At 41.5% G+C, this 27,682-nt stretch overlaps 1 protein-coding gene across 1 annotated transcript in view; it reads left to right on the top strand.

The window, feature by feature from the left end:
* Positions 1-3,401: 3,401 nt before the first annotated feature.
* Positions 3,402-27,682, top strand: part of brinp1 (bone morphogenetic protein/retinoic acid inducible neural-specific 1) — a 252,612-nt gene continuing 228,331 nt past the window's right edge. The window contains exon 1 of the mRNA XM_050052795.1: positions 3,402-3,483. The gene's annotated coding sequence lies outside the window, so the exon portion shown is untranslated. The remainder of the gene's footprint in view (positions 3,484-27,682) is intronic.

Below are 27,682 nucleotides of genomic sequence, written 5' to 3'. Positions count from 1 at the left end.
GCCCATCAAGCCACTTACAAGATACAGTGTTTGTATACTTACACGCACAGATGCCTTATACAGTGGCCTGCATATGCACTCGAAATGAAACATTACCAAAGCAGTCATTTTCTCTCACTTCCCTTTTACCAGTCTAACATGTACACATAATTACAAATGGAATACAGACCATGATTACACATGCACGCTGAATTAATTCACCCTTTTTGTATTTCTATTTATTTTTGGCAATTAATTACCAACAAATAACTGGGTAACACTTAATTTTCATATTACAAGATATTAATTCGGAGAACATAATCATACTGTTCTAATCATACTAGTATTTTATTCTAAAATGTAATTGTGATTATGCAATATTTATTAATGCAAAAATGCAATTGCCTATGTTGCAACAACTAAAAGCTCCCCTTTGACACAGGGATCTGGAGGGACCTTGGATTGCTGCTCTACCATGAGAAGAGCAACAAGAAGCTGTTCGGGCACCTCAGGTGGATTAATTTTCCTTTTGCAATGATTCCAGGCACTATCAAGTGAGAGGCCACCCCTGCAAAGCAACTGCTGGAAGAACTACACAAGAGCAGTGAGAGATCCAGTAGGAGGCAGAAGAAGGAGACAGAAAATGCACGGACCAGCCAAGGCTTAATCGGGGTTGCTTCCTGGCAAAGGGCTTTGGTGACATCTTTGCCAGTAGAAGACCTGAGGAAACGTTTGTACCTAAAAACATCATAAAGCAGAGATAGTCAAACCTTAGCAGACGTACTTCCTGCAAATTTGCTGTCTCTTCTTTTGTATTTTTTGATTTCCTGAATGAGTGAGCAATAGTGATGAGAAGACAGGTTCCTTTTAGGTAACCCAGTACGTGTCATTCACCTTCCACCAGTGATCTGACTCATTAATGAGTTTGTCATATTCCACAAGCTTTCTTAGCAATTTCAGTCCATACCTGTGATCGTCTTTTGGCCTTAGTGGATGTGCTTTGTGCTACTGGGCACGCTCGCTTAATGTGAGTGTGTTGCTGAGCAGCAGTTCTCATTTTGTCCTCGGCTCAGGGGGTATGTGTTGAACGACAGTCTGGAGCAGCGGTTCTTGGAGGTTAACCTTGCTCTTGGGGTGGCAGTTGCTCAGCCCATAGGGACTTGGGTTGGGAACTGAACCGTCACTGGTTCAAGTCCCTATCCGGACCAAATATGGAGTGTGGACTGGTAGCTGGAGAAGTGCAAGCTCGCCTCCTGGGCACCACCGAGGTTCCCTTGAGCAAGGATGAAGATTGTGTGCTTGGACGAACACCCTGACTTCTCTGCCTGTCCACTCTCTTCCCCTTTATTTTGTAGAGTTTTGTTTGGTAATATTTTTACTTGGAACATTCCATTAAATTTTTGTTATCTTTGGACTTTTTGTCTAAGTCTAAAATTGTTGCATAGTGGGTCCTATTCAGTACTTAAACGTTACACTAGTAATTCAACTAGCTTGCTTGTGGTTCAGCTACATTCATATCTGCATAGTGTTGCAAACTTCCTTTTGGACGTTTTTTGTGCGTGTGTAGAAACTACAAAAAATTGGGCCATAAAAGGAAACTTTTATTCTTTTTTTTAAATTATTATTTTACCATTGCTTCTCTACTGTATTTAACCCTCTTTGACTAGCCCCACACCTTTTTTTCCATTATTCTGAGTAGTGTGAAAGCATGCGCATTGGTCAGGTAGCCACTACCACACAGCTGACCTTTCACCTTTCTGTTGTGCATGTGCAAAAGAGCAGGTGTTGCTCACTGCTCACATAGTGACAGAGTCATCATGGATAAACCCTCAAAACTCAGCATGGGGAAGAATCACTATTGCCATACTTAAGCAAAAACATTACAAAGACTAGCTCCACTGACAAAACCTGCATTTATATTAACAAATGTTCAGAGAAGTTTTAAAAGTTAGCTAGCTAAGCGGGTTATCCTGTTTGGTGCAATACCCCACCTGGACTATGGAAGACAGGTGAGTGACTGATGGGCATTGTATACAAAACCAAAGCTTACATTTTTGCACTTTCCCATGTATGTATGTATGACCTGGGATGGCATGGTGTAGTGGTTAGCACTGTTGCCTCACAGCAAGAGGGTTCCTGGGTCAATCCCAGGAGGGAGCCCTTCTGTGTTCACATGTTTGCATGTTCTTCCTGTGTCATTGTCCAGGTACTCCTACAGTCCGGTTGACATTGGTGTGAATGGTGTGTCTAAATGTCAGCCCTGGGATAGTCTGGCAACCTGTCCATGGTGTACTCTGCTGCTCACCCAATGTCAGCTGGGATAGGCTCCAGCCCCCTTGCGACCCCCAAGAGGATAAGCGGTAATGGAAATGACTGTATGACCTGTTAACTAGTGGGCACTTTTTTTGTATTATATTTAGTTTGAGTTTTGTATCACATGTACATTGTTAATTTGATCATTTTTACAGCAGTTTTAACTACATTTTCTGAGTAGCTGTAGGTAATCGAATGAGACTTCTTCCTATTGTCTCTTTGCTGTAGTTCAACTTCTTCCTGTGTGAAGTAATTGCTAGCTTGCTAAGCTACGCTTTCAAAGTATCCTCCCCAGCACTGCACATAGAAGTAGAATTTTGGACTCACTCCAGCTTACAAATCAAGTTAATTCGTTCCTCTTTAAGAGTCATTGAAAAAGAAACATTCATTTACAAATCTAACATCACTAGTTGGCGAAACTAAAGCTACCGGGAAGTAAAGATTTGCTTGTTGCACAGTTTTCTTTAACATATTGAGTTATAGGCTCATGTCCAATAACTATTGGACAGTGGCTCTTCTGCATATAATTGCCCTTACAGGGACAGATAAAGCTGTGTTAAATTGAACTGAATTGATTTTCATATGGCCAAAGGGGTCACTGAACGGTTTGATGAGTATGTAAATGATTGTAATCACATGCGAAGCCTTGGCAGTCACCAGATATCAGCCCATTTGAACACAGATGGGAGATTTTGGACTGATGTTGCCTGGAGGTCAGAGGTCCAGAGTTGCAGAGAAGTGGCCTTGAAGCTGGTGGCTCGTGTTTTACAGTCCTGCTGCATCCAGAGGCCTTCAGACTCTTCCTTTACAGATGATCCAGTCTGGTCTTATTTTCTTGTGTTCAGCTATCATAAGGATTTTGTTTTCTAGATTATAGATTTTTCCTTGTTTCATCCAGTTAGCTATGCTTTTGTTTCCTGTTTTATTTTGCAATACTCACCTTATTTATCATTTCTTGCTTAACTTCCTGTCTTTGTGTGGTTTCCCTCCTGTTTTCCACCACACCTGTGTTCCATGAGTTCGTTAGTTTCACCTGTGTCTGATCACCCTGCTCTCCTGGTGTATTCAGTCCTTGAGTGGACCTTTTCTCTTGCCACTTTGTTGTCACCCCTTCCTGTTTCTACAGTTAGTTTCCCAGTGTTTCAATGCTCCTTTTGCCTCTGTTGCCTGCCTGTTTTTGGACCACACGCTGTAAGTTTATTTTTCTTCACTTAATTATTGAACTCTTTCTATGTTTGGGTCCGAACCTGCTTTACCAGATCGTGACATTGTGGTGATCTTACACCGACATAAGACTAGTGAAAAGAGAAGTGTGTGGAAAAACCTCGAAAGAGCTACTGTTTCTGAGCCACTGGCATCATACCACCCAAATATGCTTAGACCACATGTCCTGCGTGATGTAATATTTAGTTCAACAGTAGCAGCACCTATTCACTCCGTATAAAACAGGTGTACTTAGCAAGGTGGCTATGAGTGTATGTCTTCAGGCTGGGCCTTTGTTCTCATTGCATAGTGTAAACTCTTGTGCAGACTCTATAGTTTGCCAGCCACCAGGCAAAGCTATGGAAAGCACGGATCCATTAGCAGACCATTAGCATTTTGTTTGAACAGTTCCTGGCTGTGTCTCTCTCTGCTTGATTTAGGAGGGCAGAGAGAGCAGAAGGGAGAAAGGCAGTCAAACAGACAGGGTGATGTACTGAGTGAGGGGGGAACAGGGAGTGAGTGAGACAAAAAAAAATTAGCTTTTCATCTTATGACAGCCACCTCTCAAAGAGAAAGAGAGGGGATGGCGAAGCCGAGGGAAAGGGAGAGCTGAAAGATGCAAAGTGAGAGTTACAAAGATGTGGAATATTGCTGAAGGGATCAAGAGAGAGAGGTAGTGGAAGGTGGGCTGCAGAGAAGTGAAGGGAAGCAGGGCAGAGTGACAGAGGCAAAGAGACATCAAGGTATAGGAACAGAAGGAGAGGAAGGTAGCTACAACCTTATACAGATTAAGAATGACTGGTGGAGGAGAGGTGTAATTAAAGTTCCATTAAGCGATATTAACATTAAATAAATGTCTTTGTAATTAAACTGTCTGTGTAATGTGGGAAAGGTTGCTTGTGGGCGACTGCCAAACCTACAGAGAATCAACACATATCAGCTTGTAGCTAATTGTTTGGGTTCTCAAGCCCATGTTCAGACTGGTTGTTCCCTATTGGCTCTTATCGACCTTCTATACACTGTAGGAACCTATTTCCAGCAAACAGGCTCAGACAAGCTATGCTACCTGCGCAGTGTGAAATGGCAGACTAAGAAAGCTAAACACCCAGAGATTTGCCTCACGAGAGGGTGGACCAAACTAGACGTTTAGGTTGAGGGTGGAAAAAAGACTATTAAGGGATGCCCATGTTACTATCTCTGATGAATGTGTTATTGTGAGCCATATGATCTTGAAAAGCAGAGGTAGGACATAGTTGTTATGCAAGTCACAAGTAAGTTTTTGTACTCAACTGCCAATTCAAGACAGGCAAGTCCCAAGTCCTTAACTTTGGGTTTCAAGCCCTAATGCACTCTGCAGCAAATGTAATACCATTACTTTTACAAAAATCATGAATACTTTGTAAAATTTGTATATATTTGTTTAAACAAGTTACTTAGCTGTTGAGCTAATGTTGGCTAAGTTTTAGCTTGATATATTAATATTAGCCTTGACTTTTTGTGCAATTGGAAATGTTGAACAAAGTCGGGAGTTGTCCCAGCTGACACACGACCGACCTTCATCATTGAAACAACATTGACTTCTGATGGTTGTAAAAAAAAGTTCTCATTAATCATCATTGAAATTTCAGAAAGATCTGTTTTAACGCTGAAGCAATTTTGAAACAATATTTAAAGTTTATGAAACAATATTGCAAAATGAACATTAATTTATCTTTCAAATTCAACAGCAGTGGACCTCTGGGGAAATTACTGTCAGCTTGCTGAGAATTAATCTTATTAACTTTAGTTGATTCAGAAAACAAATGGAAATTACTTGATTTGTCGCATACTGTTTTACCAAAAGTTTTAATCTTTAGGCTTGAGAAAGTATCAAGTAATTTTGGTAAAGTCACGAGTGATTGGTGCTAAAGTTGAAGTCGAGTGCAAGTCTTTTTTCGTGTCCAGTCCAGTCAACAAATTTGTGACTTGAGTCTCACTTGAGTCCAAGTCATGTGCAACACATTCTCACTCTGACCTCATCACATATCGACGTTCGGTCATAGACCTTCCGCATCCAGGTACGACGTGAAAGGTACTGTGGGTGCGTTGGTTGTTGATGTTCTGGGATGCCTGATCAGTCATGCCTGTCACATGCATTGTCTTCTTCGGTTTTTGCAGGAAATTTGCTGTTTCTTTACAACCTTTTTCAATATAAATGCACTATGTCAGTACAGCGCTGCAAATTGACATTTCCTTCAACAACTAACGCACATGGTTCGGCTTACTCAACAAAAACACGTGTTTATAATGTTACGCTTTATAATCTTACAAGACACGAACACCGCTCTCACGGGTGAAAGTCACTGTTTGTTGGACCCATCCACCACCACTCCCGCCTACCCTACGTGGACTTTTACCGCCTTAACCTTCGTTCTTGTCCCGGCATGTTTCCCCCTGATGCTGCCGAGTGCTGTTAAAACTATAACGGCGACCGGCCACATATCATGCCGATTTTAAAGGACGTCTTTTTTCATTTCTGATGCCACAAGTCACTGCCCGATGACTTTGGAGTGAGACCAGGTTGTCTGTGACTGAGGTCCACTCCTCTGTTGAAAAGCCTGAACTATACTAGATTTTACCTGCTGTGACATTGTTTTGAAGTCTTTCTCTCCTCTAGAGGTCAAAATTTCATAGTAATATAACAGGCAGGAAAAAAATGGCTTAAATAGTCACACCCAAAATGCCTTTTTTTTTTTGACTGCACCATTATGTCAAATGAAAAATTCTAATGTCTTGAGCATAATTTCCCCATAATTCTGCCCAAGCCATGATTTTTTTGGAACTACATGACCTTGACTGGAATTTAAATGTAAGTTATGTTGGTCTGAATAATCGCTGGTCACTCAATGTGCATTTGTAATGAGTTTATTTCAGTTTGAGAGGTAAACCTGATTAATCTGCCGGTGTAGCCATCTCTAATGACACTTGAAAGCACTTATGACAGACATAAAGACGGATGTACCCAGTGACTCATGTCACCATACCCAAGGAGGGCTGTGTTGCCCAGAGCAACACTGTCTGCTGTTCTTCTCTTCGCCCATTGAGAGGCATCCATGACAAACAAGCATGTCCTACAGCGTGGCTGGGACTGGCTAGCTGCCCTGCTTTCATGTATCCAAGCTCAAAGCTGAGGCAAAACAGGGATGAAGGAAAAAGTTAGAGGAGGAAGACTAACAAAGTTAGAGGCAAAGCAAGGGAGAGAGAAACAAAGTCAGGGTGAAGGGTTGAAAACAAAACAACACTCACGTTCACCGGGCAACAGCGCTCACAAAACAATGGATTGGAAATTAATGGGTTGGTCATACACTTAATCTGACGCAGCATTGGCAGTGGCCACCAGAGAGTGTGAGCACAATTAGAACTGGTTTTGGGGCACTGATTTTCTGATAGATGGCTACTTAGAAGCCCTATACCTCCTGAATAAGAAACCCAGGGCAGTGTCTGGGGATGTTACATCAATGCTACTCACGTAACATGCAGAAAATAGAGGGGGTGACTGGCAGTAGGGGGGAGCCGAGCTATTTGGAGTAAATCCACTGATGTACAATGCACTGAGTGCACATAAGCAGCGGGGGCAAAAAGGAAGGAACACAAAGGATGCTGGCACAATACAAATGCAGGTACACAGTAGCTCAGGGAATATGATATATATTTATATAAAAGTTTGGTCACCTTAGACAATTGTGATTTTGTAGATTTTCTAAGTGAGAGGAAGTTAATTCAACCTCTGCAGGGAACCATTCCTAAACATGACATACAAAACACAGCCTATCCATTTTTGCTTTAGGGTCTTTTCTCAACATTCCCTTGGAGAAAATCTCTGGTTCAAAACATATTCATGTCATGTTGTTTTGATGCACTGCACCTTTGAAATACAACCACCAAATTCAGTAATATTCAAATCTGTGAAGGCCGATTCAAGACCTTAAAGGGATATCATGCTTATTTTCAGGTTCAAACAACAAAAAAACACTTAATTGACTTTCCTTCATTCTGTTTTAGCGCCTTAATCCTTAAAAAGCCCAGTCTGCTTTGATTGATCTGTGTTTCTGGGTCTTCTGTATTCGCTCTCATTGATTCTGCAAATGGTTCTTAATTAAAATCTTCACAACCATACATGTCCCAGCAGAAATCTGATCTGAAATTGAGGAGAAATGTATACTATCAGCAGAGTTGGGTATAACGTGTTACAAAGTAACGCGTTAGAGTACTTTGATTACTTTTTGCAGTAACGAGTAACCTAACGCGTTAGTTTGCTGTTTGAGTAATCAAATACTTAAGTACATTTTCAAACAAGACATCAGTTACTTCCGTTACTTTTAGAACGCTGGTCCTTCAGCTCCGAAACAGCAACGGCTGTCGTTTGGTTCTAATAACGGAGATAACGTTAAACCTATCAGTCTGAAAGAAGCCACGGAGCTTGTGGCTCGCTACGTGGTCGGAGAAATGCTGCCGTTGTCTACGGTGGAGTCTAAATAGGTGGAGTAGGACTCGCTGACAGACATATTTCAGACTCAGGACTTGCATTATGCCTGGTACACGCTACACGCTGGTACTCACCAATTTTCCCCGGTCGTCGTTCACGGCATGTGTGATGTCATCGGGTTATTCTTGTCCTATTTTTATCACTTTTACTATTATTTGTGTCTGTTCATGTGCCAGCCGACATGTTGTTGTAGTCACCTAAAAGCATCAGCAGATGGCAGGAGCTACATTTGAAGCGCCATAAGTAAACTATCAAGCTACGGTATCTTCCACAGGAAGTTCTGACAAATGTTTCAGAATAAAAGCCTATTTAGAAAATGGAGGGATTCTCTCAGCCGAGGTTATAAGGGGCTTTTAATTTGAAACAAGTGTTGAGTTTGAAATATCGGTGCGATATATTAACTTTACAAAGACAACGGAGTGGATAAAAAGTAAATATATAAACAAACAGAGGGATTAATAAATAACGGACCGTCTATAATGTAGTTTGTTTCAAATGAAGCTGGGAGCCTCTGCAGTTGTGGTGAGTAAAAGCCCCGCCGCTATTTGTTAATGTTATTACTTTATGTCCGACCATGAGGATGTACCATTGTTTGCTAGCTTGATGCTAATGACAGTACCGTTAACTCAGTGGGCTGACAAAGTGCCTCTGCTGTTTCACACCATCATTTCCCCTTTTACTCTGTGTTTTAACATCCCTAGAGGAAATATTAAAAACGCTGGGGTGTTGTTGTCATACAGTTGTCTACGGCAGCAGATCGTTCTGTGTTTCTACTGGTCAAAGTGACGGATGTGATGGGAGAATTGGATCTCAGTGAAGGGCAAGTGGTCCATAACTTTAATTTTGGAGACAAAAAAAATGTAGGCTTAGCGCCCTGTGGTTCATTGCCCAATAGGAAATGTAGAATACTCAAAAGTACTTTAAAAGTGCTTGAGTTACTTTTCTCAGGGAGTAATGTTGGAAGTACTTTTAAAGTAATTGAGTGACTTTACTCAGAGAGTAACGCAGTAAAGTAACTGGTTACTTTTTTAGAAAGTAACGCAGTAACATACTTTGATTACTTTTAAAGTAACCCTTACCCAACACTGACTATCAGCAACCAAAGTTACATTTTTCCCCCCAATGTTAGCATGTTGCTACATGTAGCAGTGTACCTGCTATAACAGACTTTAGGGGCACTTTCACCCATGAAATATCCCTCATAAAAGTTTCTTAACCAAAATCATCGCCACTGGACATGTTCTAGCAGGAATGTGATCCGAAATCTGGGAGGTATTAACATCACCAAACAAGATTACCGTTTATCTAGGGACTGTGAAGGCCAATTCTAGTCCTCAAAGGGATATCATGCTCATTTTAAGGTTTGTACTTGTATTTTGGGTTTCTACTAGAACAAAAAACACTCTTTTTGCACCTGTCTCTTTAAGCCCAGTCTCTAAAAAGCCCAGTCTGCTCTGATTGGTAGGCATTTCTGGATCTTCTCTATTCACCCTGTTACTCTGCACTGTTACCGCAAGGAGTATAGCAGCACTTTCTTCTTAAAATCACTAAAGCTTCTTACTTAAAGCAACTCTTACCTTTCTTGCATTTCACACAGCACTTAGAAAAAATTTGAACATCCACAACTCCCGCCTCCCTTCAAAGTCCCATCCCCCTCCTCCTGCAACTCCACCTCCCTCCAAAGGCCTACTCCCCCCTCCTCCATTACGTCCTCATTACATCTATGATAGACGTAGGTGTTGGCATGGTAACGTTAAATACACGCATGGATACACGTTACAAATGCAACCCCGGAGTTTTAAAACTCAACCGGAGTCAGTGATGCAACCCCGGAGTTTTAAAACTCAACCGGAGTCAGTGATGATTGATGGGTTTTAGAATAAGGTTACAGTGCTAACGTTAAATAGTAGCGTTAACGCTACTAGTAAGTGGAAACACACAAGGAAGATAACGTTAATGTTTCAGAGGCTATGCTACAGTAGGCTAACGTTAGCCATTAGCAACTGGATGCTGTGTTGTCATATATAACATTATGAACTGAACTGAACTTCATTTGTGATTTTTATGCGCAGCACAAAAAAACGAACTGATCCTTTTCATATCACAGCACCATGAATTGTTTGTGTATACACCACGGAGCTTACCAGATGATGCAGCCTCCCTGTCTGCTCTATGTAGTGTTAGCCTCCTTAGCTCAACACTGGCGTCTTAAATGTTACCATTCATCCATGTCTCAGTGAACACAAGGACGCAACAGTCCCTCACTCCTCAGTGAGTGGATCCCCCTTGTCGGATGTAATCAATTTCGTGTCCAGCGAGCGGACGTTTGCCAGAAGGCTGCTGGGAACAGCTGGTTTGATGGGGTTAGCTGTTAGCATAGAGCTAACCCCTCTGCGCTTCCCCCGCTTCTGCGTCCTGTCACAGCGCTGCTGGCATCTTCCCTTCAGGACAGCTCCAGGCGAAACCATGGTCATCTCAGGTTACTAGTTTATATCCACAAGCGTCCCTGTTACTAGTTTATATCCACAAGCGTCCCTGTTTCTAGAATATTTGTTGTCTCACAGACTCAGGGGTGGAGGGTGTGGGGAGGGGTGTTACGCAAGAGGTTACGTCTGCCGGAGGCCTCCATGTGGGGAAGACAGACAGGACAGGAGAAAACTCCGACCAATCATGGCATTCGGTCCGAATGCCATGATTGGTCGGAGTTTTCTTAGAACCATATGAGAATGGTATAATTATGAGTTTTCATCTCTGGTGGAATTCACTTACATTTCAGTGTGCCATCAGCTTATTAATAGCATTTTAACCTAAACAAAGAAAAGTGTAAAATTCCCAGAAAGGTAAGTGTTGCTTTAATTAAAATCTTCACAACTATACATGTCCCAGGAATCTGATCTGAAATCGAGTACAAATTTAAACTATCAGAAACCAAGGTTACATGTCTCCTCAATGTTAGCACGTAGCTACATGTAGCAGTGTACTTGCGGGCAGGGAATGGCTGTAATGGACTTTAGGGGCACTTTCACCCATGAAAAATCCCCAATAAAAGCTTATAAACCAAAATCATCACCACTGGACATGTTCTAGGAGGAATGTGATCCAAAATCTGGGAGAAATTAACATCAGCAAACAAGAATACAGTTTTTGAAGACGTATGCTGTAAAAGCCCTGTGAGGCAAATTGTGATTTGTGATATTGGGCTTTATAAATAAAATTGATAAATTGATTGATTAGCATATGGCTACATGTTACTCTGCTACATGTAGCAGTACATGTATCTAAAAAAGATACCTGCAGAAGTGTACCTGAATCAGATGACTGTATACAAAATTCTGTCACAAGGTGATGTCAGCTTATCTCTAAAGTAGAAAAACTTGGAAACAAGAGTATTCAGAAAGGTCCAAGCCTGAGTTTTTATTATCACAGGGATTTTGTTTGGCTGCATTTCATATGAACATCCAACATTGTAACATTATATAAATTACATAAAGAAAAGCACAATAGGTCCCCTTTACATCTTTTTTCTGTAGGGGGTTCATTTGGTGGTAATTCAAATGTGGATCATCCATTTTAATACTTTTACTACTTACTTTACTTTTTTTTTTCAATTCATCTTCCTCACAAACTCTGGAACATTATGTTTTCTGGACTTACAGGATTTCACTTTGTGTCCACAGACGGACAGTGTTAGTAAGATGAGCAGAGGAGGAGTTGTTGATGTTTGGTAAACAACACAAATCACAGAAGTGTTAAATGGAACTGGAAAATGCTGACGACCTCATACACATCCTTCCCAGCACAAAAGAGGAGTGTGTAGCACATACTCTCTATCAGGACACTCAGCCACTTGGACTATCTCTTCCCCATTCAAATAATGGAAATTGAACTGGGCTGATCTGATTTGGGCTGACTGTGCACACTGTGTGTCTGAGGGAATGTTGGACCGCTGTTGGATATTGTCATCCCCAAAGAAGAAATCAACTGGCCTATGCAAGTTACGCTTAGTGCCCTGTAATTAGCTGCTTAGTTTTCTAATCCAGTGAATTTTAAAGTTACCGTTTACCAATTGTCAAGGAAAGCTCTTGGTTTACAACTTGGAACATAAAAAGAACTGTAAACAAAGATGACTAAGACTCATCCTGTCAGATAAAGCAGATGTAGCCAAAGCCCTGGATTTTAATAATGTTGTGATGCTTTGGCCAACAGACCAACAGCTTTTTCTGGCACGGAGATCAATGCTTTGCTTACTGCTGTGTGTCAGGATGTGTTAGAGTTTCAACGTGTGACTTGGTGACAGCTCGTAATTCAGGTCAGGATAGAGGTAGCAGACTAATAGTGTTGAATGGAAGGCACATTACTGTCTTATGAGTTCTCAGGGACAATTATCACAAACGCATAACATGCTTCACATGTGTCTCCCAATAGGAGTGTTATATCCTGTGTTAGTACAGTTTTATGTGTGAAACTTTGCCTACGCAGACATATAATATTGCAGGTTTTTGCAGTAGATACCTGGCACATGCCTCGTGTATATTTTGCTTACAAGTGGCAGAAATTTAATATTTGCTGCCACCACTGAGGGAGAAGGAACCGTTATCCCAGCTTGCCCCAGCAAAGCCAGGGCTGATTTAAAGGAATACGTCATCCCGCAAATAATCATTAGCATGTCGATTACTCACCCTGTGTTACACTGAATTTGGAATAAAGCATTGTTTTTCTTGCATGCCTCAGCAGTGAGCAAAGAAACTTAAAAAAGGCCAACATTCTCGATGAATTACAGCCATAGGGGTCCATGTTGAACAACAGCAAAACTATATCAAAACATCCATTTATAAACTCTTACTCAACTGTCTCTTTTATCCTGATCTAATCAGATTCTACATATGTATGCAGAATTTCTAGGTGTCAGAACAAGATTTTGGTTTCAGAAGTGTTCTGGTTCCTGTTTGTAGTTCAGGTACTGACCCTTCATGTGTGAATGGCAGGTAAATATCTGGAGAGGCAAAATGCATTGACCAGAATGCATTTTTTTTCATATGTAGATATCTTTTTATAGAGATTAGGCAAATTGACCGGCACACAGAAGACAAAGTTTTTGCCCAGATATTCCCTGGCTACACCTGATCAGCCTGAAATATTGGCCTTGCCCTTAGAGGCTTCTTGTTGTCAGACTGATAGGCAATGGGTTCCAAGATAATATTTATTTGGTCATATGCTCAGTACCTCATAAACACATTTCTCTTTGCTAAAACTGTAATATTCATGTAAGGCACACTGCTCGCCCATGTGCAAAACTTCTTACACATTACGTTTTTAGCAAAAATGCATGTGTTTGGAAAATACTGAGCATGTGGCTGAATAAATGAGACTTGAATTATACTGCAAAAGTTGTGTGAGAGTTTGTAAATGGATGTTTGATATATTTTTGCTGTTAAATGCAGACCTCCATGAGGGTGCGTAAGTGATATATAAAGGATCATTTGAGGGGTGAAATATCCCTTTAATATTTTTTCATCCATCCATTCATCCATCCACCCATTTTCAACCGCTTATCTGAAGGCGGGTTGTGGGGGCAGCCGGCTGAGCAAAGTATTCCAGACGTCCTTCTCCCCAGCAACGCTTTCCAGCCCCCTACTGCAGGACCCCAATGTGTTCCCAGGCCAGACGAAAAAAGTAATCTCTCCAGTGTGTTCAGGGTCTACCCAGGAGCCTCCTACCAGTTGGACATGCCCAGAACACCTCTAATGGGAGGCGCACAGGAGGATCCTGATCAGATGCGCGAACCACCTCAACTGACTCCTTTTGAAATGAAGGAGCAAGCAGTGGCTCTACTCTGAGCTCCCTCTGGATGTCCGAGCTCCTCACCCTATCTCTAAGTCTGAGCCCAGCCACCCATCTGAGGAAACTTATTTCAGCCACTTGCATCCATGACCTAATTCTTTCAGTCATTACCCAGAGCTCATGACCATAGGTGAGGGCTGGGATATAGATGGATCTGTAAATTGAAAACTTTGCCCTCTGGCTCAGCTTCACCATGACTGTCCAGCACAGTGCCTGCATCACTGCAGACACCTCGCCAAACCACCGACCCATTCTACCCTCACTCGTGAACAAGACCCCGAGATAATTGAACTCCCCTACTTGGGGCAGTAACTCACTTCCAACCCAGGGGGAGGGTGGTAATCCACTGTTTTCCAGCAGAGAACCATGGCCTCAGACTTGGAGGTGCTGACTCTTATCCTGACTGCTTCACACTGGGCTGCAAATCACCCCAGTGCATGCTGGAGCTCACGTGTGAGGAAGCCAACAGAACCACATCATCTGCAAAAAGCAGAGATGCAATTCTGAGGTCACTAAACTGGACCCCTTCCTCCCCCCACCTACAGTACCTCTTGAGACCCTGCTGTTGACCCGCTCCATGGCCATCATGCCTACACTGCTGGTAGCCATTGTTCAGGATGTTCAGCATTCGAAAGGGATGAACGACATCCTCAACGTGCCTCAAAGCATAATCTCAATATTTCTTTCACAACATAGAAAAACTTATTGGCATTGTTGTGTGACTTAGATTCAGTTGTCTGTTAACATGTTGAATGCCATTGCAAAAAGTGTCCCATAAATATGACGAAAAAGTTGTTTTTTTTCCTTCCAGCCACTTATGTTACTAAATACTGACCACTTCTGGGGGTCATGTGTCAGTGTGTTTCTGCTCCCTGAGTTCATGTGCGACCTTGATTGTCTGTAAAGGGGAATTCACCTATTTGAATCTCACTCATGCAATAATGATAGAGATGGTTTCTGGCTGCCACTCTCTATGTGTTACAGTTTTGGAATACTGAGTATATGATAAAATTTTGAGGCCCCAGATTAAACTGTACAACAACTCAGCTCCATTAGGAGGAACCTTCGAGCAACATAAGTGACCTTCCATGAAATATTTGGCCTTGAAACCTGAGCTTTATGAAATCTTTATGTATTGCACATGAGTAGGAGGCTTTTTGCTGGCGCAGACTGAAGCACCAGCTGGACTCATCCTGGAGGGGGCCCACTGACTGACAGTTTGATGGGGTGTGTGATTGGCAAGCAGGTACAGTATGCTTCATACTGTTGCTCTACCGATCAGATGCACAGTGCATCAATATTTTCACATTCATATACAAACATCAGACATTCTGATGTTAATTATGTATACAAGATCCCATTCCATGGGCAAAGAGGTTGTGGAGTACTTTTAATCCTGTAAAGCAAAAGAAAGCTTACCCACGTTTATAATTAGATCCATCACTTTCGAGTGATGCCTTCTCACAGGATGTTTGTAGCTCTGTTTATAGCATGTTGCTTGGCATCAGTCTGCCACCAGTCAACTTTTAGCAGTTCTCTCTGCATAACAAAAATAAGTACTTAAATCATGTAAATGGATTATTATTGGGGGTTGTCAGTTTATGCAGTTCTCAGCATGGTGTTTGCATTGGTTACATCACTGTGGATATGTAGGAGAGAGAGGTGTGATAACTGTAACATTTTTAACTTTTTAGTCTTTGATCAGAGATTTATTTGGTAACACTTTACTTGAAGGTATCGACATAAGGGTGACATGACACTGTCATAACTATGACATGACACGGTCATGAACCTGTCATAAACAGTATGTACATGTCATAAACATTTATGACTGCTGTCATTAAGTGTCATTCGGTTTTTGTAATGACAAGTTGACATTGTTTGGGTTGTCTTGATTATGACAACTTGACATTAATCAAAGTGACATTACCAGAAGTTGTCTTTGTCAAGACAAGTTGACATTAAATTTGTTTGGGATGTCCTTATAATGACAACTTGACATTAACCAGGATGACNTCAAGTTGTCATAAGGACATCCCAAACAAATTTAATGTCAACTTGTCATGACAAAGACAACTTCTGTTAATGTCACTTTGATTAATGTCAAGTTGTCATAATCAAGACAACCCGAACACAAACTTGTCATTACAAAAACCGAATGACGCTTAATGACAGCAGTCATAGACATTTATGACATGTTCATAATATTCATGACAGGTTCATGACCATGTCATGTCATAGTTATGACAGTGTTATGTCACTCTTATGTAGATACCTTCAAGTAAAGTGTAACCATTTATTTTTACCTACAGATGTAATATTCTAAGGCAAACAACCTGCACAAATTTTTCCATACAGACAAGACCTGAGGAATTAACCTAAATGTGGACGCTGTCCGATGTAACACTGTAACAACTGAAGTGCATGTGAGTCTCACTTGTAACAGTGTAAGCTATGCTTGTAACCCAGCTAAGTTAAGTCAATTGTTTCTATGTTTATTTCATAAGAATGTGATCAGATAATGTATGTATCCTTCCATGGTAGCAAGTCCATCTATTACACCTACACTGTTACCAAATTTAATTCAGTCAGGACAGACTCGTTCTGAGTGAAAATAATATTTATTTACGTGTGCAAATACGTGTGAAAAAAAGTCTTTGGCGATTAGACCCCATCAAGATGGAATAAGGAGGGTGATGAAGCCATAGTAGAATAAGGAACCCCCCAGGGGTCTAGACGCTGGTGGTGGTAGAGCCAGCGGAAATGACATGAGACAAGGAGGGTGCTGATGATCTGGATGAGAAAAGGAATGGGATTTTGATGAGCTCGTCCTGGACTCTGGAAACGATTGCTTGAGGTGAACAGGGCTGAGGAGGGCGCAACGATTCTAAAATGACAGCTGGCAGCAGCAGAAGAGAGATATAAAGTTTGACAGTAACGGCACGATTGGCTGATAGAGATCGTGGCGACGTTTGATTGCATAACTAGAATGTAGAGTGATCACGACGTTTGATTGCATAACTAGAATGTAGAGTGATCACTCATCGTCAGCTGATTGGAGGAAGCAGTGGGAGTGGGATGGAGAGAGAATTGTGAATGGATGAAGCACAAAGATAACTGATTGACTGAACTTTTGCTGAGCTTCATTTGATGGAAGTTGTAAAAATACTGTGCAACCCTTATATTATTTAGACTGTATATAACTGAATAAAATCTGACTGAGCAGAGTTGGCTGATATGGCTCATGCATTTTGGGGTAACGGGTCACAAATGAGCCGCTTGTCGTGCCCATTATTTGGCCTTCCTTACAGACCTGAACTAGCATGCACGACACGCTAGCTATGCCAACTGCGGTGGCTTAGGAGACAGAGCAGGTTGTCCACGAATCAGAAGATAAGCGGTTCGATCCCTGGCTCCTCCAGTCTGCATGTCACGGCATCTGAAGATGGTGAACCCTAAAATTTCTCCAAATTGCCCAAAACTGTGTTTATGAATGTCTTAACAGTATAGCAGGTGGCACTTTGTACTGTAGCATTGGCCACTGTGTGTGAATGTGGCTCTGTTGTATAGAAGTGCTTTGAGTGGTTGGAAGATTATAAAGACGCTTTACAAGTGCCTATAGGTGACTCTAAATTGCCCATAGGTGTGAATGTGAGCGAGAATGACTTTCTGTCTCTGTCAGCCCTGCGATAGTCTAGCGAACTATCCAGGGTGTACCCCCATGACCCCTAACAGGATAAGCAGTTATGGAAAATGACTGAATGAATGAAGACACGTGCAGACAACCGTGTGGATTTTAGCTCCACAGCATACAAACACAACTCTGTATATGAAAAAATACCTCTGGATATTAATTTCCACTTACTTTGTGCTTAACATGTTTTCCAGCTGCTATACCCCGCAGAGCAGATAGAAAGAATGGACACAAAAGAATTGTTTCTGTTACTTGAAATTTTGCTTACGATGCCCTGATATTTTCCATGAAGCCGAAGAAGCTCCGTCTTATACCCCCAATTATTTCCACACTCCAAATCTCTGTGGATGGGCTTACAAGTCTGGTGTGTATAAATGCACCAAAGTGACCAGTCAGGTCAACAGAGAATGGATTTTGGAATATTGACACTGCTTGTGCCCTTTAGATTTGGGCACCAGAAGGCTGCATTTCTCATATGAAAGAGCCTTTGGAACGGCCTGGTTGACTCGTTATGTATGATGTATGATAGTCTTGAAAAGTAGACCTCAATTAAGACACAAAATGAAGTCATCTCGTGAAATATTGCTCTGCCAGTCCTGTGAAGTTTGCTATAGCTTTGAGCGAACGATGCTTTTCTTTCCGCTTCCACCTCAGTTAACCGCACCGCGTAATTCATTTAGCAGTTTCTCTCGGTGGCATCTGGTGTTCAGTGTAGTCCAAGGCATGTTGGCAAACTTAATAGCTCAGCATTCTTAGCATATTGGCTTTTGAATGCTTTCACTGGCGGAAAAAATGGGTGGTGAAAATGAATAAGTAGCACTGTCTCAACCTTGCTGAAGCGTTGTCTGTTGCCGCTCTTACCTTTATTAATACTGATAACACTCATATATAAAACTGGATGATTGATGATCGTTTTTATAATCTAATTAAAATAAGACTGGACCTTATTGCTTAGCATGTTCTCCTTTATATACGTTTTGCTGAGGTCCTTTTTGTGCAGGTACTTTTACAGATGAAAATGATTACAGTGGGACCGTCACTAAGTTTATTTTAAGCATCATTACCTGCTAGTGAAGAAAGTTTTTGTAACGGTTCATTAAGCAGCAAGTTATAATTAGAGCTCAAGCAACAGCTCATGTGTATTGCCCTCAAACACATAATGACAAACATTCATTCAGCGAGAGCTGCAGTTGTGCATTAAAATTGCATTTCCCGTGGCCCCCTTACGTCACAGAAGGACTTCCACAGCAAATTAGTAATTCAAACAACCGTGTCGAAAACTGTCACTCTCTCAAAGAACAGCCAGATGGTGAATATCTGAGCCAGGGAGAGTGTTCTCCTACACCAAAAATGACTTGAACAAGGACACAACATGAACAGTGAGAAACAAAACAAAACAGAGTCTTGTTTCAGTTGAAATAACATAGATCTCTGGCCCTTAAAATAAATGAGAAATGCTGTAAAAAAAAATAACACTTGAATTATATAATGAGAATGACAACAGAGCAGGACGGTGTAAAGGAGAAGGCCAGGGCTTTGACCACTGTGGTTCACCATTAATAGAGGTTTGCAATCACAAAAAGGTCATTCCATTGTGTCCTGGCAAGGCAGGGGCTCTTTGAAGGGAGCAATTACAGCATTCACTGCTGCCAAGGCCCTGACTTATTTCTCTTCAGAGAGTGCGCTGTACACATAGTCCATTTTGCTTTTGCCCTATTTACCATCATTCTGTCTTCACATGCTGTTCTGAGCTCTTGTTACGACTGCTGTGGCTTCCAGTACAAAGACCTAATTACAGTAATGGCAAGGGATAAACAGATAAACAAGCAAGCAGATGAACTGCAGGCCATGAAGACAGTTTGATAATATGTAAACCTCCCACGCTGCTTGCATAAAATCCATCCCAACCAGCCAGTTAGCTAGTCAGGAAGCTCAGCTAAGGGCTACACCAAAGCAGATTACAAATAAGCATTAATATGATACAGCTCTGCGTAATTATTCAGGAGATGTCCAGTAGTCTCATAAAGTATGCCATTAAAAATGAAATCAAATTCCATGTCAAATATATTTTTGAATTAGAACGAATATGTTTGAACATCTGCACGAGTGTGTACGTGAGGTATGAATATATTCAAAGCATGTGCGGCGAGAGTAGCTCCAGGCAAGATGGCAGAATAGGGAATGGATGACTAATGAGAACTTGTTTTACCACCATTGCCTCGACTCTCTGGGTGCAGTGCTTAATCGTGACTGCGCATCGTGTTTGTCGTTTAACCGCGGGACCCTGTCTTCACAATGAAAGGCTTGATGCAGGTGTTGGAGACGGCTGGCAGGGATCTAGGAATATGTTGTTGTCCTTGATACTGCATAGTCCAGGATTATTGATCCAAGGAAAACCACTCCATCATGACTGTGTGCCTTCTGCAGAGCCAGCAAAAATCCCTTGCCTGAAAATGTCCCAAGGAGCAGCCGACCGCCCCTTCAGATTTTCAAACACACATTTTTTTGAAAATTACACATAGAAATGTGTATGTGGGTGCATGAATTTATTGCAGTAAAATTACCATTTAATCTTAATCAGTTCAAACATAAGAGGGTTTATTTGCATGTGTATGCATTTTCCCCTTGATAATGTGAACAGGGAAATGATGATGCAGCAAATAAACAAACAAATTCAGAGATGCTTCAGCCCAACTGATGCTTCTACACCCACAGCACCATTTAAAGGTTCAGTATGTAGGATTTAGAAGAATATATGGAATATAATATCCTGAATCTAAGAATTGTTGTGTTTTTATCACCTTAGAATGAGCCGTTCATGTCCACAGGAGCAGGTCCTCTCCATGCAGTCCGCCATGTTGTTTTTTTACAGTAGCCCAGAAAGGACAAACCTAACACTGCATCTAGATAGAGACATTCAAGTTTGAGTTTTTTGGCCATCGTAGCTCTCCTACGTTTGGCACACAGGGGAGGTTTCAGTTGGTAGCATCTGCAACCTAGCACATGGTGTAAAGGTTCCCAACTGGTGGGTCGCGGTCCAAAAGTGGGTCTCGGGTCCATTCTGAATGGGCTGCAAGAGATTTGCAAATGTGTCAGGTTTTTTTTTTTTTTTTACAAATGTGCAAATATTCTATTTTGAAGTACAATGATTTTCTGGCAAAGAGCTTTAGTTTTGCATTGTCGTTTCCTGCTGTAGAGTGAGTGACCAATGGACAACTATTTGACAGAGGCAGCAAACTAGCTTGACGACACTGCAAAGTGCAAGTATAACGCTGAATGTATTTAACTGTGTGGACCTTGAACTTATGACTAAAGGCTCATTCATGCTCAACGTTAAATACGGATCCGGATACGGACGGAGCCTTCTGTCCGTGCTCCACGTTAATTTCGTCCATATTTCTGCACATTTCCATAAAGCTTACGGATACGGGCCAAACGGAGCAGTACCACCGGGAACCGTGGGGGCAGTGTTTCTGTCGCTACCCGATACGTAGCTCTAGTGAGACACGAAGAAGAAATAACAATTCAATTTCTTTCATCGGCAGTACTAGAGAAAAGAATTCTCCGTCCTCCAGTCGCGATGTATTTAACGGCCTCACCAACCACCGCCTCCTACAACGCTGCCTCTGTTTTTGTCTTTTATGCAAGAGGTACATTATCAATATCTCCTCCACAGTCGCCATGTTTGTTTTTGAGTTTGTTGTTGTCATAACCTTTTGACGCTGGGCTGCCTCCTGGTGGATATATTGGTTAACATCCATGCCAACGTAAAGGGCGCATGGAAATATATGGGCAGTGACGGTAACATCGTTTCAAACGGACGTATACATTTTCGTACGTAAAGGGAGCATAAATGAGCCTTAAGGAGGAATCTGGCCTCCATGGCTGGACCAGTTGGGAACTACTGGTCTAAAGTGCATGGCACAGGTGCATTTAGGGCATGTCCAACTTCACTTTGCTAGTTCAACGGTGCAAAATCTGGGCGCAAGGTGCAAAAAGGTTGTATTTAGTCCCTAATTAATTATAGGTGTGTTTTGGATGTATTATGAATCTAACCAATCAGGGTGTCATCTCATCCATCCCTGCAAAAGTCAGGTGCACATGCATGCTATTTACATGGCAGACATGGTAATTTGGAGAAGTGAGTGTTTTTGTTGTTTTGCTGAGAGTAATGCAGTGAGAGCAGTAATGTCACCGCAGCAAATACTGCAGGACATTTAAGCAGCTGAAACCCATAGTTATAAACTTGACAGAAGAAACAGAACTGAACTTCGAGCTTCTGAAATAATCAATGAGGTTACGCTGCTCCTCGGGCGTAAATGCGCACAGCATCTCTGATGCGGAGCAGCCGTGGACAGCAGCTCTGCAGCTCTCTTCTGCTTTTTGCTAAGTTCACATTTTAGAGAATGTAATTAATATTTCCTCATTAATGATGTATTATTTCACCCATCCGCAACCAATTCACACCTCTCTGTGTGTGTAACAAGTAATAATGCACCCTTTAAATAGCGGGAAAATACTCAACTGTTGACTTTGGACCAGGTTTTTATTGGTCAATGGTGCAATCGCTATCTGCGCCTTTAAAAGTAGCAATGCGCCTGTCCACACCTCATTTTAAGACCTACATGCCAATGGGCGCAGGTACATTGCTACTTACACAATGTGGGCACTGGCTGTGAAAATGTTAACTGTGTCCATCTGACACTAGCAATGATAGTTGCGCTGTCAGACACGCTCCGAAATGCGTTGGCCCTGTGATATACTGGTGACTCCAGGCCTGTCTCATGCACCCTGGGATAGGCTTAGGTCTTCTAAATTCTGAATATCTGTCAGATATTAATATACAGATAACAATAACAACAATAAAAGTGTGATGTGACATATATTTCTCCACTTCACATTTAAGTAACAATGTGATTAAGTGATACAATTATGGCACAAAGACAAATTTGAAAAGACGTGTGAAACCTGAGTCAGGTTTCGACAGGAAATACATTGTCTGGTTCAATTGCTTTTACTGACGAGTAATTCTGTGTCTACTACCAAGTTAAAGATGTCTGAGTCAAAGTTCTCCGTCTTAAGTGTAAAAGAAAGAGAATAAAGAACAAGGACAATAGTACGAGGAGCGAGGCAGTGAAGTGAATTATTGAACTGCACAAAAGTACAAAGAGGGATTCTGATTTGTAGAATGTGAATAATCAACAGCAAGTAATGTTGTTAGAGGAGCGTAGATTTAGCAACTGAACCTGAACTTTTGCACCTAATGCAGTGTAAATGAGATGAAGAACGGGGGAGAGGAGAAGGGCCTGACCTGTTTGAGCTGATGCATGCTATCAGTAAGGACAAGCTAGTATGCCAGCATTGTTAACTTTTAAAGTCTGTTGGGGACTTAAGTGTGACAAAATAAAAGTGGGACATCATAAAAAAAATAGGGTCTCTGCATTGTTATTGATTTGCAATAGTTATCCAAAAAGACATCTCTGTTATGACAAGGCTGTTATGACTTTAAGACTCTGTGTCAGACAAAGTTAGATCACCAATATAAGGAAAAATAGAAATGCAATTGCAAGAGGCAATTCTGACTCCGTCCCCAATGTCACACTTTGATTCGCTATATTCAACAGCAGGAGTAAATCCGTGGAGTGCAATCTGAACTCTATTTGGTTACATTTGCTCATACAGGTGAACATATGGAGAGAGTCCTTTCATCAGCCCTGAATTAATTAACCTGATGGACTGACACGAGCTGAATTTTGATAACAAGAGTAACAAATATTCAGAGCTGTGTCCTTCACAGCCACGGAACGAGAGTGAATAATGTAGTGAAGATTTTAAGCATAAAATGGTAAAAAAAATATGGATAAATGTTGAATCTTAATCAACACAACCAGAAGTCTGGCCCAGCGGTTGTTTGCTGACTGCAAAGCAAAAATAAGGCCTCCAATCGATCAATGTTACTCGTGAGCGAGACCCTGAGATACTTAAATTCCTCATGCGGGGCAACAACTTAATCCCAGCTGGGCAAGCCACCTTCTGGCAAGGTACTGTAGCCTCAGACTTGACACAGCTGACTTTAAACCACCCGAATAAGGAACTGAGAACACCCTCAAGTTAGTGCCAAGAATGTGGCCCCAACTCCTAACTTTAGTTAAACAAGACCAGAATATTAAAGCAATAAAGTCAGTGGGTGTGTTCCAGTCACGTAGTAATTACCTGAGAAATGGACTGCACAGGACATTCAGCTGGGTTAAGAAGGATTCCAAACAAAAAATGCCCTGTTCAAAGGGAACTGTGAGCTTGTAGGGGAGATCAGGGTTGTATATAGACAGTAACCCCGGATCCATGAAAACTTAGGCAAGATTTCATGTTCAGTGTTATAAGCGATCAATTCATCCCAAACTATTATCTTTCCCAGACAGTAACCAATTGTTTTTGTGTCTAAACCATAGATTGTATACAAAGATAGATAACGCATCTCCACTTACTCCCAGTGTATAAAAATGAAGCCAAAATATCCCAGATATGGTCGCCATCTTTCGCTGGTTGCGTTGGTAGTAACCAAAGTCTAAAGAGATCTCTGCGGTATTGAGTTCCTGCCCGTACACCCTTCTTACCAGTCATGAGCAGGACTATTGATTGCAAGCACACAGATTGACACATACAGCTGCCAATCATGACATTAAACCCTCTTCTTATAGCATCAAGTAACTAATTAAAACCAAACTTATCAGAAAAATGAACACTTGAACATAGGACAGGGTGATAAGAACTTCCTAAAATGACAGAGACCATCTTTAGGAAAAAAATATTTGCTGTGTAGTTTGAGTCTTTTTCCTAGCCTATGTCCCATCTGCTAATGTGGAGGATGCAGTGCTTATGACCTATGCTGCAGCCAGCCACCAGGGGGTGATAAAGATGTTTTGGATTTACTTTTGGGGACTTGTCATATTTTATGTATTTATGTATTAATTTAATAATGTAAAGTCTAACTAGACCTTAACCACAGGGTTGTCAGACCATAAAACGGCAAGACAAGAATATTTTAAAAAGGCTCACAAGAGTTTCACAGATCTAGGATTACCATCTAGCCAATGGAAGTTGACAAGCAGAATTACCCATCAGTCATTACACTTTGCCAACTAGCAAGCTAAACGTACATTGGTTTGGTGAGCAGAGAGCTATGCAAGCCAAACCAATATTGAAGTTACAGCTCTGTGTAACTTCAATATTACACCAGATGATAACCTTAGTAGTCAGTGCTGATGTTAGCTGTTGTAGTTTGCAATATAAGTAACATAACCAATAGTTAAATATAACTTGCATTCATATGCATGTCACAGCCGTCTCTGCTGGACTCTATGGGTAATACTAGTCCTCCAATCATGAGCACATGTTCGCACACTGAATCGGTCAGGATGTACCTATCTGAATACGTGCAGAACCCACAGTAGACCTGCTGCCAGTCAGCCTTTTCTCTTCAGTGACAGCCAATTGCACACTGTCTTTCAAGTCCTACAAGGTTAGGCCAAAGCCCCACCCAGTTTGGTTGCATACCACTTCTCTGCTGCGGTGGCCTAGCTTATAAAGAAGTAGGTGGGCTACGGCCACTAACCTTTAGCCAGTCAGAATCAGTGTGGCTGGGTTGATGTTATGGCATGACAGGGTGTTCATTCATTGGGCTCCACCCACTGCACCCATAGAGTCCAGTAGAGGGCTCCACCTTTGTGCGATAGAATGAACGGTTACCTTCGTCTATCCCTATCTCTTCATTCTTGTAACCCTAGTTCTATTGGCACAGGCTGAGCCCTCTACCCAGGAACTCTCGCTACTACACCGCCTGCTGAAGAGGGAGTAGGATGATTGGTAGCAGGCAAGCCACCTTCTTATATGGGTTCCATATGTATTCGAGTAGGCACGTCCTGATTGACTGGCTACATTTATTCAGATTCAGTGTGTGAATGCGTGCTCATGATTGGAGGAGTAGTATTACCCGCAGAGTCCAGTAGAGGGCTCCTTGTGTGCTAATGGAACTAGGGTTACAATATCGTAACTTCGTTTCACCCAGGAGACAGCTTTAATGGCATTTATACTTGTGCGTCAGTTCTAGGTAGAGCCTTTGCGTGTGGCCCACGGCCGTTGTCAGCATTTGTACTTGTGCGATGGTGTCTGTGTCACTCTGCAGTTACACCTCCAAAACGCTATTCAGCGGTGGGGTTTCTGTGACGTGATGTAAAGTTTAGTTGATCCAAAACACACTTTGAACTAGGCTTAACAGCGACAATTTCAAACTTAACTCACAACATTCACAGTGTTAGCACTTGTCTTTTGCTGGACACATTTTCCCTACAAATACAACATGCTAATGTTTTTAGCACAAGCCTATGGCATTTTACATTGTATAAATTAGCCTAGCAGCTAGTGGACTTCTCCTCTTCTCATATGAAGCCAGGGACAACAGCAACATTTAACAGAGGTAACGTTACAAATTTCAGCTCCACTACAACTCCCAGGATTCACCGCCAAAACAACTGTCTTATACTAAACATGTTTTAGAAACAAATATAACATGCTAACGTTAATAGCACAAGCCTATGGGATTTCACATTGTATAAATTAGTCTAGCGACAAGCTGTTTTCCTCTGTTCATATGAAGCCAGGATAAATCAGTACAGGGATCTGTTTATCTATACTGTTGAGTGGTACACAGCTGGTGAGTTTGAACAGAAATTTTGTTGCTTATCAAATGAGCCTGTCTGCTTACATCGATCAATAATTTAGTCTATAAAATGTGAGAGTACTGAGAAAAATCCCTGTCACAATATCCCAGAGCTGAGGTCACATCTTTAAATTGCTTCTTTTATCTAATCAATAGACCAAAAAACCCAAAGACATTCTGTGGACAACAATATGAAGCAGAGAAGAGCAGCAAATCCTAACATTTGATAAAGAAAAACTGCAACCTGAAGATGTGACATTTTTGTTTGACAAATGACTAAAACGATTCATTAGTTCGTCAGAACTGTTGTCCATTTGCTGTCGACTAACCATTTGATTAATCAACTAATCCCTTTAAGCACTCATTGAATTCAATGATTGCTAATCGTATCAGCATTAGCCGAATGCGGTCTTACACACTCTTCCGTCCCTCTTTCCGTTCCTTTTCATCTCCTTTGCAAAACCAAACACTATAGGACACAATCAGGGACAACTGCCATTGTCACTCTCATCACTAGCACGTAAGCCCTTGTCCGACCCCAAGGACGAGTGCACTCAATAACTGTCCCTGTCCAGACGCGGTAAGCCTGTGCCACAATCCCTTAAACCCCTGAACTCTGACATGCTTCAATGAGGTACATGAAGCCTCCTCCTTTGGGAGATTAAATTGAAACTCTTTCCCACTAAACTCCCGATTAATTGGATTTTTTTTTTAAACTCTGCTAATCTGTACTGTTGTGTATTGTCCTCAAGCAGTGGTAAGTGATAACATCAGGGCATACTGATGAGACGTGACAATGCTCCAGATCAGGACTTCTAGACAGAGAAATGATATGATGACAAAGGCCTTGGATATGTGTCTCAAGCAACTGCTCTCACTGATGAGTTTTTTTGCGTCGCCTTCATTCCTCACATTAAAAACTAATCAGCCAACTGAAAATGCAATTTTTTTTGCCACTGCTGTGCACAAAGTTTTAGACCCTTGTCGCTGCTCATTTCATTTCAGCCACTACTTTTATTTATTTATGAATTCAAGATAAATGTGTCAACTCAGTTTCTTTTGCAAGGCGATTATCTGTCATTTCTTCCTATCTGCCGCCTGTGTCCTACATACAGTTCTGTATTTACCCTTCAAAATTTCTTTATTTTGTGTTGCGTTTCAGATATCAAACTGAAGTCTCAGACAGCCTTTTTTTCCACATAGATTTATATACGACTTTTATCATTTGTTTTAGTTGCTTACTTTGTCATATACAAACTCCAGCATTAATCAATGTTATGACAGCCAACTGGCTACAGCAATATGTGCTTTTTTATTGAGCAACCTACCTACCTACCTACCTACCATCCTTCCTTCCTTTCTTACCGTCTGTCTGTCTGGGATCTATGATGCTACACTGTACTTGTTTACT

This window comes from Epinephelus moara, chromosome 9, assembly GCF_006386435.1.
Source record: "Epinephelus moara isolate mb chromosome 9, YSFRI_EMoa_1.0, whole genome shotgun sequence".
NCBI lineage: Eukaryota > Metazoa > Chordata > Actinopteri > Perciformes > Serranidae > Epinephelus > Epinephelus moara.
This window is presented reverse-complemented; position numbering and strand designations above follow the sequence as displayed.